Source organism: Lathyrus oleraceus, chromosome 5 (genome assembly GCF_024323335.1).
Source record: "Lathyrus oleraceus cultivar Zhongwan6 chromosome 5, CAAS_Psat_ZW6_1.0, whole genome shotgun sequence".
NCBI classification, from domain to species: Eukaryota; Viridiplantae; Streptophyta; class Magnoliopsida; order Fabales; family Fabaceae; genus Lathyrus; species Lathyrus oleraceus.
In genome coordinates, this window is record NC_066583.1 from 185,903,067 (window position 1) to 185,914,606 (window position 11,540).

At 38.9% G+C, this 11,540-nt stretch overlaps 1 non-coding gene across 1 annotated transcript; it reads left to right on the forward strand.

Moving 5' to 3' along the window:
• The first annotated feature begins 4,212 nt into the window (after positions 1-4,212).
• LOC127088502 (small nucleolar RNA R71) lies at positions 4,213-4,319 on the forward strand. Its single transcript, XR_007790336.1, has one exon. It is a non-coding gene; the product is annotated as a small nucleolar RNA R71 (small nucleolar RNA).
• Positions 4,320-11,540: the final 7,221 nt, after the last annotated feature.

Here is an 11,540-nt window from a genome sequence, read left to right on the forward strand (position 1 = left end):
TTTCTAGCATTTTCAAATTTTTGTTCTTGTGTGTGTGTGTAGTGATATGAAAATGGAGATTTAAGTTGGTCACTAGAAGAATTTTTATCTTTCTTAGGATCATACCCAATTCCCTTTTTATTGTTCTGACTGACTCCATAAATCATGGATGCCATAATACTCCTACCTATTCCATTTTTCAGAAATTCTTGAAAGGCTTCTTCGTATTCATAAATTAATTTATTTGAAGTTTGTGGTGCTTGAGACAATGCTTCTTCTAATTCTAAGCTTTTTCTTTTGGCTCCATCTCTTTCTAATGTTAAAGATCTGATTGTATCTTCCCGCTCTAGAATTGTCATCTCAAGCTTGCCACATTCTTCAAATTTTGCTTTAAAACAGCCTTTTATGTTTTTAAGCTTTTGTTTTAATTTCTGATATGAGCTAAGAGTTTCTGACAAGCATGATTCTAGATCAGATCGAGAGAGTTCAGAAAATACCTCTTCAGATTCTTCATCTGAGCTGCTCCTGGATGTGGTAGCCATAAGTGCCACGTTGGCCTTTTCATCAGAGTCAGATTCTGATGACTCAGATTCACTATCATCCCAGGTAGCCATCAAACCTTTTTTTGTCCTGAAGGTATTTTTCTTGAAGCTTTCTTTTCTAGAATTGTCTTTCTTTAGCTTGGGGCATTCATTCCTGTAGTGACCTGTTTCTTTACATTCATAACAAGTAATATCTTTGTTAGTTTTACCTTTTGAGGTTGATTCTGATCGATCCCCTCTGGGTCTTGGTCTTCTGAAGTTGTTGTTCCTCTTTTTCCAGAGTTGTTTAACTCTTCTGGTCAGGAGGGACAATTCTTCTTCATCATCAGAATCTTCTAGTTCAGAGTCATCAGTATCTTCAGTTTCTGCCTGGAGAGCTTTGGTTCTGTCAGGTTTGCGTCTTTCATATCTGGACTTTAATGCTACGGATTTGTTCCTTTTCTGAGGCTCATCTTCCTCTAGTTCTATCTCATGGCTTCTGAGGGAGCTGACAAGTTCTTCAAGACTGATATTGTTCAGATCCTTTGACAGCTTCAGAGCAGTAACCATGGGTCTCCATTTCTTTGGCAGACTTCTGACTATCTTTTTGACGTGGTCTGCAGTTGTGTATCCTTTGTCTAGAACTTTGAGACCTGCAATCAGAGTTTGGAATATAGAGAACATTGCCTCTATGGCTTCATCATCTTCCATTTTGAAAGCTTCATATTTCTGGATAAGCGCCAGAGCCTTTGTCTCTTTGACCTGAGAGTTTCCTTCATGAGTCATCCTCAGAGAGTCAAGTATGTCTTTGGCTGTTTCTCTGTTGGTGATCTTTTCATACTCGTTGTAAGATATAGCATTGAGGAGTATGGTTCTGGCCTTGTGATGATTCTTGAAAACTCGCTTCTGATCATCTGACATCTTACTTCTGGGAACTTCAGCTCCATCCTCTGTGACAGGAGGTTTGTATCCATCTGTGACAATGTCCCAGAGATCAGCATCATAGCCTAGAAAGAAACTTTCGATTCTATCTTTCCAGTAATCGAATTTCTCTCCATCAAAGACAGGAGGCTTAGCATTGTAACTATCCTTTTCATTTGTGTGGGCCATAGTTTTTCTCGTTCTAGATCTCTCTACACTGTTAAGTGTTTGATTAGAAAATCAATAACAGAGCTGGAGCTCTGATACCAATTGAAGGTGAGAAAAACAAGAAAGGGGGGGGTTTGAATTGTTTGGAAAATAAGCGCTTTTTCAAAATGAAAATCACACAAGGACTTTTATACTGGTTCGCTTATAACACAAAGCTACTCCAGTCCACCCGGCCAAGGTGATTTCGCCTTCAACAAGGACTTAATCCACTAATCTTGAAAGATTGATTACAAACAACGTCTAAGAGAAAGATCTCTTAGTCCTCTCAAGTATACAGACTACACAGAGTCACTTGAGGAAATACAACAAAGATAAAAACTTATGTAATCTAGAGTGCTTCTAAGATAAGCAAATATTACAACAGTAAGAACAAAGTGTTTTAACGTTTCAAGCAAAAGCTTTGTGAAATATTGAGAGAGATGAAGATTGTTTTTGTATGCTTGCTTTCTCTAACCTCTCAAAATTGATGTTTCAGTAAAATCTTGTGATGTTGTACTTGTATCTCTCAAAGTTGATTTGTAGTCCTTTATATAGAAGAGAAGGATCCGTTGAAAAATCATAGCAGATAATAACTCTTGAATAATAATTAGTGCCATAACTTATGTTGCTTGTTGCCAAAGCAACTTTCTCTCCTTGAATGATTACTTTCCAAAAATAGTTCCTATTCATTTGAATTTGGAGTTAACGTCTCTTTCTATATTAGGAAGTCCATTTCCATAACTTTACTTGAAGTTAACGTTACTCTTCCTTATTTAGCAATTCCATAATCAAGGTCTTCGTGTTTCTGGAGATCTTGGAATCTTGCTATCTAACTTCTGATGTTGATCTCTTTTGAGTTCTGATGGTTTCTTCAGATAGCGCCAAGAACTTCTGGAGTTTGACATACCGTTGTTCAGAATCAAAACTTCTAGAGCGTACTTCTTGTTCAGATGCTTCTGATATTTTGCTGTTTTGCTCAGAGTTAGACTTTCTTGAACGTGTTTCTACTTCAGATGCTTCTGGTCTTCTGATAATTTGTATCTGATATGATTCTGTATCTGATGATTTCTTCCTTCTTTCCTTAGAACCCTGCACACTTAGAAGCTTTTCGTTAGGGTGCCATTTTTGGTTTCATCCTTTGTTATCATCAAAATCATGGAATCTGTTGTAGAAAAATCGGGTACTTAACAGATCTATCGGCTAACTGAAGTGACATCTTAGTGAGCTGTAATTCTCCTAAGTTTAACCTCTCACAAACCGCTAAAGGCATTAAGCTCACACTAGCTCCTAGGTCTAGAAAAGCTTTTTCGATGACATGATTTCCCAAAAGGCAAGGAATGGAGAAATTTCCAGGATCTTTATCTTTCTTTGCTAATTTGTCCTCGGAAATAGCATTACATTCCAAAGGCTTTGGATCGTCAAGTCTACGTTTGTTGGTAAGGATGTCTTTGAGAAACTTTGCATAAGAAGGTATTTGGGTGATGGCTTCTGTGAAAGGGATTTCTACATGAAGTTTTTCTATAACTTTAATAAATTTTTGATACTGTTTATTGATCTGGGTTCATTTGAGTCTTTGCGGATATGGTATAGGTGGTTTATATGGCAGGGATGGTACGTAAGTTTTATCTTTAGGTTCTTCTCCTTTTTCTCGACCTTCCTGGTTTTCAGGTTCCTCTGGTTCCTTTACTTCGTCTGTGGGTTTGGTATATTCCTTAGAAGTTTCGGGTTCACTCAATCTTGGGTTTGGTGGCTCATCATAAGTGTTCCCACTTTGTAGGGTAATGACATTAGCTTGTCCTCTCGGATTTTGTTGAGGTTGTCCAGGGAATTGTCCTCCAGGTGTAGTATGAGGGGCTTGGTTTAAAGCTACCTGAGAGATCTGGGTTTCAAGCATCTTAGTATGAGTAACTATTTGGTCAACCTTGGTTCCTAACTGAGTAATCAATTCGTTAACATGAATGTTCTGGTTCATGAACTCCTTATTTTGTTGGGTTTGAGCGGTGTAAAATTTTCCATAATTTTCTCAAGGCTCGGCTTTGGTGGTACAGGTCGCATAGGTTGATTTGATCTTGGGGCTTGATAACTAGGTCTCGGGGGTGCATTATTTTGGATAGGGTTATTGTTTTTATAGGAGAAGTTCGGGTGATTCCTCCATCCAGGGTTATAGGTATTCGAGTATGGGTTCCCTTGGGTGTAGTTCACTTGCTCAGAGTGGGTTTCGTTTAATAGACTGCATTCTGCAGATTGGTGTCCTTTGGTTCCACATATCTCACAATCCGACGAAACTGCAGCTACAGTATTCGGGTTTATGCACGTATGCTCGACCTTAAGGGCTAATACGTCCATTTTCGCTTGCATCATGTCTATAGAGCTTAGTTCATGCACTCCTCCTTGGGCTTCCTTCTTCTCAACTGTCTCTCGTTCGACTCCCCATGATTGATGGTTTTGAGCCATATCTTCGATGAGGGCACTAGCTTTAAAATAAGGTTTGTTCATCAGAGCACTGCCTGCGGCAACGTCGATGGTCATCTTCGTGTTATAGTGAAGTCCATTATAGAAGGTTTGAATGATTAACCAATTTCCTAAACCATGATGTGGGCATGCTCGTAACAACTCTTTATATCTCTCCCAAGCTTCGAACAACGATTCTCCTTGGTTTTGGGTAAATCTAGTTATATGGTTTCGAAGAACGGCGGTCTTACTCGGGGGAAAGTATCTAGCAAGAAAAACTCTTCTAAGGTTATCCCAAGTCGTAATGGAATTGGGTGGAAGGGAATCTAACCATGATAGGGCTTTATCTCTGAGGGAAAAAGGGAATAATCTTAAACGTATTGCCTCAGGAGAAGTTCCATTGGTTTTAAAAGTGTCTGCTAATTGAAGAAATATTTTTTAATGTTGGTTTGGGTTCTCAGTAGCGAGACCTGTGAATTGTCTCTGTTGCACTAGTTGCAACAGGGATGGTTAAGGTTCAAAATTATTAGCTGGGATGGTTGGGTTTACTATACTAGAACTAGGTTCTTCATTTGATGGTTGAGCGAAATCTTTAAGTGGTCTTTGGTTTTGATCTTCGGCCATAGCTCTCTTAATTCTATGAAAGAATAAACGTGCGCGAGCGTAACGTTCAGGTTCCGCCAGAGGATATACTAAGCTTAAACTTTCGGTGCTGCGAGTTCTTCGCATTGACCGGCGGGAAATAGCCTAAGTCTAAACGATATAACAACAGGAAAATGAAATTTGACGAAATTGGTCCCCGACAACGGCGCCAAAAACTTGATGCGTGCTTTTCGCAAGTATACGAACGCGTCAGAGTAATATAAAAGATTGTCGAATCCACAGAGACCAAGTGTCAATCTATCGTTATCTATTGTTATGGTGTTTATCAAAGGCAATCAAAATATGTGTTTTTAGAGTGTTCAATGAAAAGTAAAGTATTGAATACAATTTAATTAATAAAGACAGGGTCAAATGTAATACACATAATCAATTAATAATCCAAGTACTTGCTGATAGAACTGCTTATGGGTAATGTTTCCTACTTTGAAAAGAACTAATTTAACGGGAACTGTCGCTTTCGCGTATTCAGAACCGAGTTGTACTCCCTAATCAAACCCTATTATTGTCACTTATAAAAAGGCGCGCATTGTGTTAGAGTAGTAAACCTATTTTTAAGAAATATAGTATCTTGACTAAGTTGAAAAGTATTATAACCTGGATTTCTTAACCAAAAGAGGTTCTTACGAACCAGACTCTAAACTTATAAACGCGTCCGAAAATAGTTTTAAAATCTCTTTTCTTCTTAAGTTAAAATCTCCTAATGAACTAAACAAAGCGCTTTCGCTGTTTTTGAAATAGTTAAAAACAATTAAGTTTAGATAGACGTTGGACGGCTTTCGATCTTACCCAACGGAATTGAAGTGCGGGAAAACTTAAGTTGAAAGTTAAAATAGCCCTTAAGTGCTTCTACGAACAATTGTACGGATTATCGGTTCAATTACGATCCTTACATTCTAACCTTATAATTTTAGTTAGACATGGTAAAGTAAAAGTGCATTAATTTAAATAAAAGTAGTGCGAGTGCGGAAAGTAAATAAAAGTAGTGCGAGTGCGGAAAGTAAATAAAAGTAGTGCGAGTGCGGGAAATAAATAAAGTAAAGCGAGTGCGAGAAAATAAATAATTTAAAGCGAGTGCGAGGAAATAAATAAAAGTAAAGCGAGTGCGGGAAAATAAATAAAGTAAAGCGAGTGCGGGAAAGTAAATAAAGTAAAGCGAGTGCGGGAAAATAAATAAGATAAAGCGAGTGCGGGAAAATAAATAAGATAAAGACAAGTAATAAAAACCTGCTCCAATCGGAGGGTTGAATAAATTGCAAAGCGGAAATGAAAATGGCGGCAGGATTAACTTCCTTCCAAAGTGCTCCAAACTCGATTACAGACTCGATCACAGACTTGATTACACAATTATGGTAACACTCCAATGCGAAGCGATTACCACTTTAAAATACTGAATATATGCCTAAGTGAAACAAAGTTGCTCTGAGTTTGCCTCTGCTCTAAGTTTGGATGATTGAAAAATTGATTTCGAGTTTCTATTTATAAGCAAGTAAAAAGATGGAAATGACAAGGATGCCCTTCAACTTGAAAATGGGAGGGAAAAATTTTCCTCTTGTGGCGCCCGCCACAAGGCCATGGCGCCTGCCACAAGGCCAATCTGAGGCGCCTTAGTGGAAGTAGTGGGGAACGTGGCAGTTGAGGGAGGTTGAGCTTGGACACGTCATGACAGGGTCTATGGCGCCAGCCATGGTGGAAGCCACAAGTACAAAATGCTGAATTTTAGGGTTTTTAGCTCTTTTTCGCTCCTTTTCTCGATCGGGGCTCTGATTAAAGTAAAAACCTGAAAACAAAGAAAAACATAGTAATAAAACAACAAAATAACAATAAAACAACTGGAATGCATGTGAAATCGGAGTCGAAAATACGGTAAATTTCAGTGTTATCACCAGACAAGATCATTACTGATAATGGGTCTAACTTGAACAACAAGATGATGAAAGAGATGTGTAGTGAGTTCAAGATTGCGCATCATAATTCTTCTCCCTATAGACCCAAGATGAATGGGGCTATTGAGGCTGTTAACAAGAACATCAAGAAGATTATTCAGAAGATGGTTGTTACGTACAAAGATTGGCATGAGATGCTGCCATTCGCTTTGCATGGCTATCGTACATCTGTCCGCACTTCAACAGGGGCAACCCCTTTCTCTCTTGTATATGGCATGGAGGTTGGGCTCCCCGTAGAGGTTGAGATCCCATCAATGAGAGTCTTTATGGAAGCCAAGTTGACTGAGGCTGAATGGGTTCAAAGTCGTTATGACCAATTGAACTTGATTGAAGAGAAGAGATTGACTGTCATGTGTCATGGTCAGTTATATCAACAAAGGATGAAGAAAGCTTTTGATAAGAAGGTCAAGCCCCGTGTGTTCCGAGAAGGTGACCTCGTGCTTAAGAAAGTCTTGTCTTTCACGCCTGATTCCAGGGGCAAGTGGACTTCAAACTATGAAGGTCCATACGTTGTTAAGAGAGCCTTTTCAGGCGGTGCTTTGTTGCTTACAACTATAGATGGGGAGGATTTCACTCGTCCTGTGAATTCAGATGCAGTCAAGAAATACTTCGCCTAAAATAAAAACAGAATAGCTCGCTAAGTTGAAAACCCGAAAGGGCGACTTAGGCAAAAATGAGCGTCTCGGTGGATTGAAAACCCGAAAGGGCGGTCCAGGCAAAAGTTAGAGACATGAAAAAAAATGAATATATATCCCGCTAGATTTAGTACCTCACCCTGGGGCAATCTAGGCAAAAAATTAGGGATTTGGCAAGTAACTGCATCCTGGCAAGACTTTACTCTACAACAGTCATTTGTTAGGGATTCTCGCTCGATCGTCGTCAATCGAAGCGTAAGATACAACGAACTCAAAGTTGGTGGAGAAACGGTCATTATGTTCAATGTAGCCCTTTTTCCATGTATATCACCAATTTCAAATTTGTAAGGATCCATGGGGTCTCGCCATTTGCAGACTACCATTCCATTAAATAAATTTGAGCTTTTATCCAATTCTTAGCACTCTTACTTGTTTCTGTTTAACAAATGTTTGCATGTTTTAGTTGATAAATATCATTGTTTTAAACAAAATGAACATTCACAATGATTAAAAAAGGATAAATGGAATATCCTCAGTGTTTTCCCAAGGATAGTACGATTTCCAAAGGGTAAGACATTTGTTCACATTCTGGTATGTTTATACCCTCTTCATCAGCTTTCATATTGTCTCCTCAGCAGAAAGTTATCTAGACCGGACTGGTGAAGGGTCAGTTTCTTTTTCCATCCTCGGCGAGTCACGATTCCCTCAGCTGAGGCATGTTTCCTTTGAGAATTGCCTACAGTTTATCCCCATCAGGTTTGCCTGACCCGAATTTGATAATTCGTATCTTCTCCATGTCTGAAGATTTCTTCTAAGTATTGAGAGATGATGAGGAAGATGTGTTGCTTCCCCAGCGGAGCAAATTGTTCTTTCTCCCCTTAGCAGAATTGTCTCTCCAGCAGTTAGAAGGGAGTGTTTTGATTGATGGGTATCTGTTTGGCGTTCGTTCCCCACGAAATTTCACATCATTCCTTGGTAAGTTCCCTAGTAGAGTTTCTTCTACGACGGACCTTATTGATATTCAGCCACCCGTTCCGGAGAATCGATGAGAAGTATTGGCAGTTGGAAGTTGTGACCTTGCCTATCCTCTGCGGTGATCGATGTCTTCCCGTATTTGATGCATCCTCACCAGATCTGATTTCTCCTGTAGGCCTTGCCCTTCTTTCTGAGATGTTGCACCGGATGTCCGTTCGTGATTCTTGGACCTGTTTGTGTTAGATATGTCTGTCTGTCAGCATTAATCATACACAGATCATGCATATACACGCATAACCATAGCATTCAGATATTCATGTTGCATTCTTTGCTATATATCTTAGTGTGTTATCTCTTGCTGTTGGTGAAATGCTCTTCCCCAAACAGATGTTTGTGTCTGATCTCTCCATTTAGAGTCAGCCTCATAGGCAGAAAGTGTCTATCTTTCCTTCTTTATTCCCCACTGAGTTAAGTCCTCGTGGATGATTATTGTTTCAGTTTCCTCCCCAGTTGTGTATCGGGATGGAATTACTCCCCTGAGTTATATCCTCATTGGGATTGAGTCTTGTTTAATTGTGTCTTTCTAGTTTGTTCCTAGATTGACTCCTTTCTTGTTATCCCCTACAGTTTCCTGTAGTTTAGTTGTTCGATTGCTCAGTAACCAGTAATTGTTCATCCTTTTCCCCGGTGGATCTCGTGGCCTTCTACCCAGTAACCGGTAGTTGTAAGTCCTATTTCTGTGGTTTTCTACCCGATAACCGGTAGATGTAATCCCCTATTTGTTGGTTATCTTTACCCAGTAACCGGTATTGGTATTCCTTCATTTTTGAGTATACCACCCAGTAGCCGGTGATATATCTCTTGGGTAATTGCTTTTGTCAGGCAATTTATCCCTTGCGAGTCATCTTTCATTTACCCTTGTTTGGTAATGATTGTTTCTCCTTCTGATTGGTCATCATTATATACCCAGTAACCGGTATCCTGATGTCCTTTCTTTACGGTCGATTTATCCTTTATTAACCTAGTAACCGGTTGTGGATATTCTTCCATGCGAGTATGTTATCTACGTTATGACGGTAATAGATAGTATATCTCATGCTCTCTTCAGTCGAAGTCTTTTTCTTCCCCAGTCGAGTAAGATTTGTATTTCCTTGTGGAAGCGAATGCCCATCCTGTAAGTCGAGTTTACTTTTCGGCCCTCCTTTCGGATGATGAGTGTCTTGGATATGTCCCTAATTCACGCCTGGTTGATCACCTATTATATGCCCAGTAACCGGTATCCCTGGTGTTCCTTCCTTCTGCTCCCTATTATAACTTTTTATCCCCTACGGAGTCAGATTTCCCTGAGTTGAGATGCGCCCGTTGGGTCCTCCTCAGATGTTTCGGACGATTGATATCTTTCACCCTTATACTGGTCTTAGACATTCTTTCTCCCTGAGTGTGTTGTTCTCTCACCCAGTAACCAGTGTTTTGATGACATGTCTCTCTTTGAGTTTATTACCCAGTAACCGGTAATATCTCGTTCCTCTTACTCAGCTGAGTCCTTCGCAAAAATCCATGTCTGAGTCCGGATCTTTATCCGATGCGTCCTTTATGGATTAGTTTTGTTGTATTGGCATATTCCCCAATACATGCATCTTTGCGTCTGCTCGAGTCTTTCCATTGATTTATTTTCGTGGAATCCCTTCGTGTCTCCCAGCAAGTTTTCAAGTCGTGTCCTGCTCACGCATTTTTACTTTTCCCCAGAGTCTCTATCTCCCTAGTGAGTGCGTTACTCCCATGGATTTTTCAGTTCCTTCTGATTTCTTTTCCTTCGTGGAAATCATTCACCATAAAGATTTTATTTTGCATGCATACATTTGTATCATGAGGTCTCTTAGGGACCAAAATTCGTCTCTTTGTTATTATTTAAGTCCATTCTACCTCGTCGAGATGAAGATTTTAACCTTCATATCTCCGACTAGAATGACCTTAAATAGGGGCATCTGTAAGACCCTAATTTTGACCCTAAGATCCCTCATGGCATCATATCATTGCTCAGTGCATTGCCTCAAGGATCATATCATGTTTAGCTCCTTAACCTTAGGGTTGGGACTTGTGTGAGTGGATTGAGACCACCAAGCATGCTTGTATTATATTATTGCTTCTCTTATTTGATTACTAACCAAAAGCACAAAAATATGTCACTAACTCTTTTGTTTTGAAGCTCAAGTGATCATGTGCTCCAATGCTCCTAGGAGACTCATAAGCTCAAAGAAATGGCTAGATGAAGATGAAAAAAGAGCATGAAAATGGTCCACAAAGTTCCTAATCATCATATATGTCTTCCAAGTATCTCAATTTGCCAATTTGATCAAGATAACCCAAAGGGCTTGAGGATTATTTCCCAAGGAAACCCTAATTTTATTATGCTTTAACTATGCCTTGCTCATGAAGCAACCTCAACCTATGATCAAATTTAATCAAGGGAAGTTATTTCATTTATCATTTTATGCATATATGAGTCTATTTGAGTCCCCTCAATCATTCATTCATCAAGATTGGAAGTTTGGCCTTGAAAAGTTGACCAGTCAAGTCATCTGACTAAACTAAGGTCCACTGAGATACAACATGTGATGTGTTTGTCAAATGAATATGACCCCAAGATAAAAAATGTTCTTAAGAACCAAATTAACAACTTTCATGTTCATCAAAAATCCATTTGAAGCTTGTAAGGTCATCATTAATTTCAAAACATTATAGGTCATTTTAACTGAAACCCTAATTTTGAGTCAACTTCCCAAGGACCTAACTTCCTTATTTTTTATAATTTTGAGGTGAGAACAAATGCATTGGAAATATTAAGATGTCTATTTCAAATTTTATGTTGGACAAAATATCATAATCCTAAAATAAATACATGTGATAATACAAAACATTATAGGTCACTTTTGACCTAAGTCATTGAATTTGAAAAATGCCCAACTTCAAATGCCCATAACTCTCTCATGAAAAATCCAAATGATTCCAAATTTGAGTCTAAATTTATCATCTTGAAAATATATACAACTTTGATGTTGGAGGTTTTTTAATTTGAAGCTTGCATCATGCAAACAGAGAGGCTTGAAGAGGTTAGCTTTTGGTGAAAATTTTCAAAGGGTGACTTAGACATGTTTTGTGCCCAAACTTTCACAGCCAGTTTCCACTAATTTCCAAATGCCAAATGAATTTTTGCCCAACATGACTTTTGTTCTTTATTTCAAGGG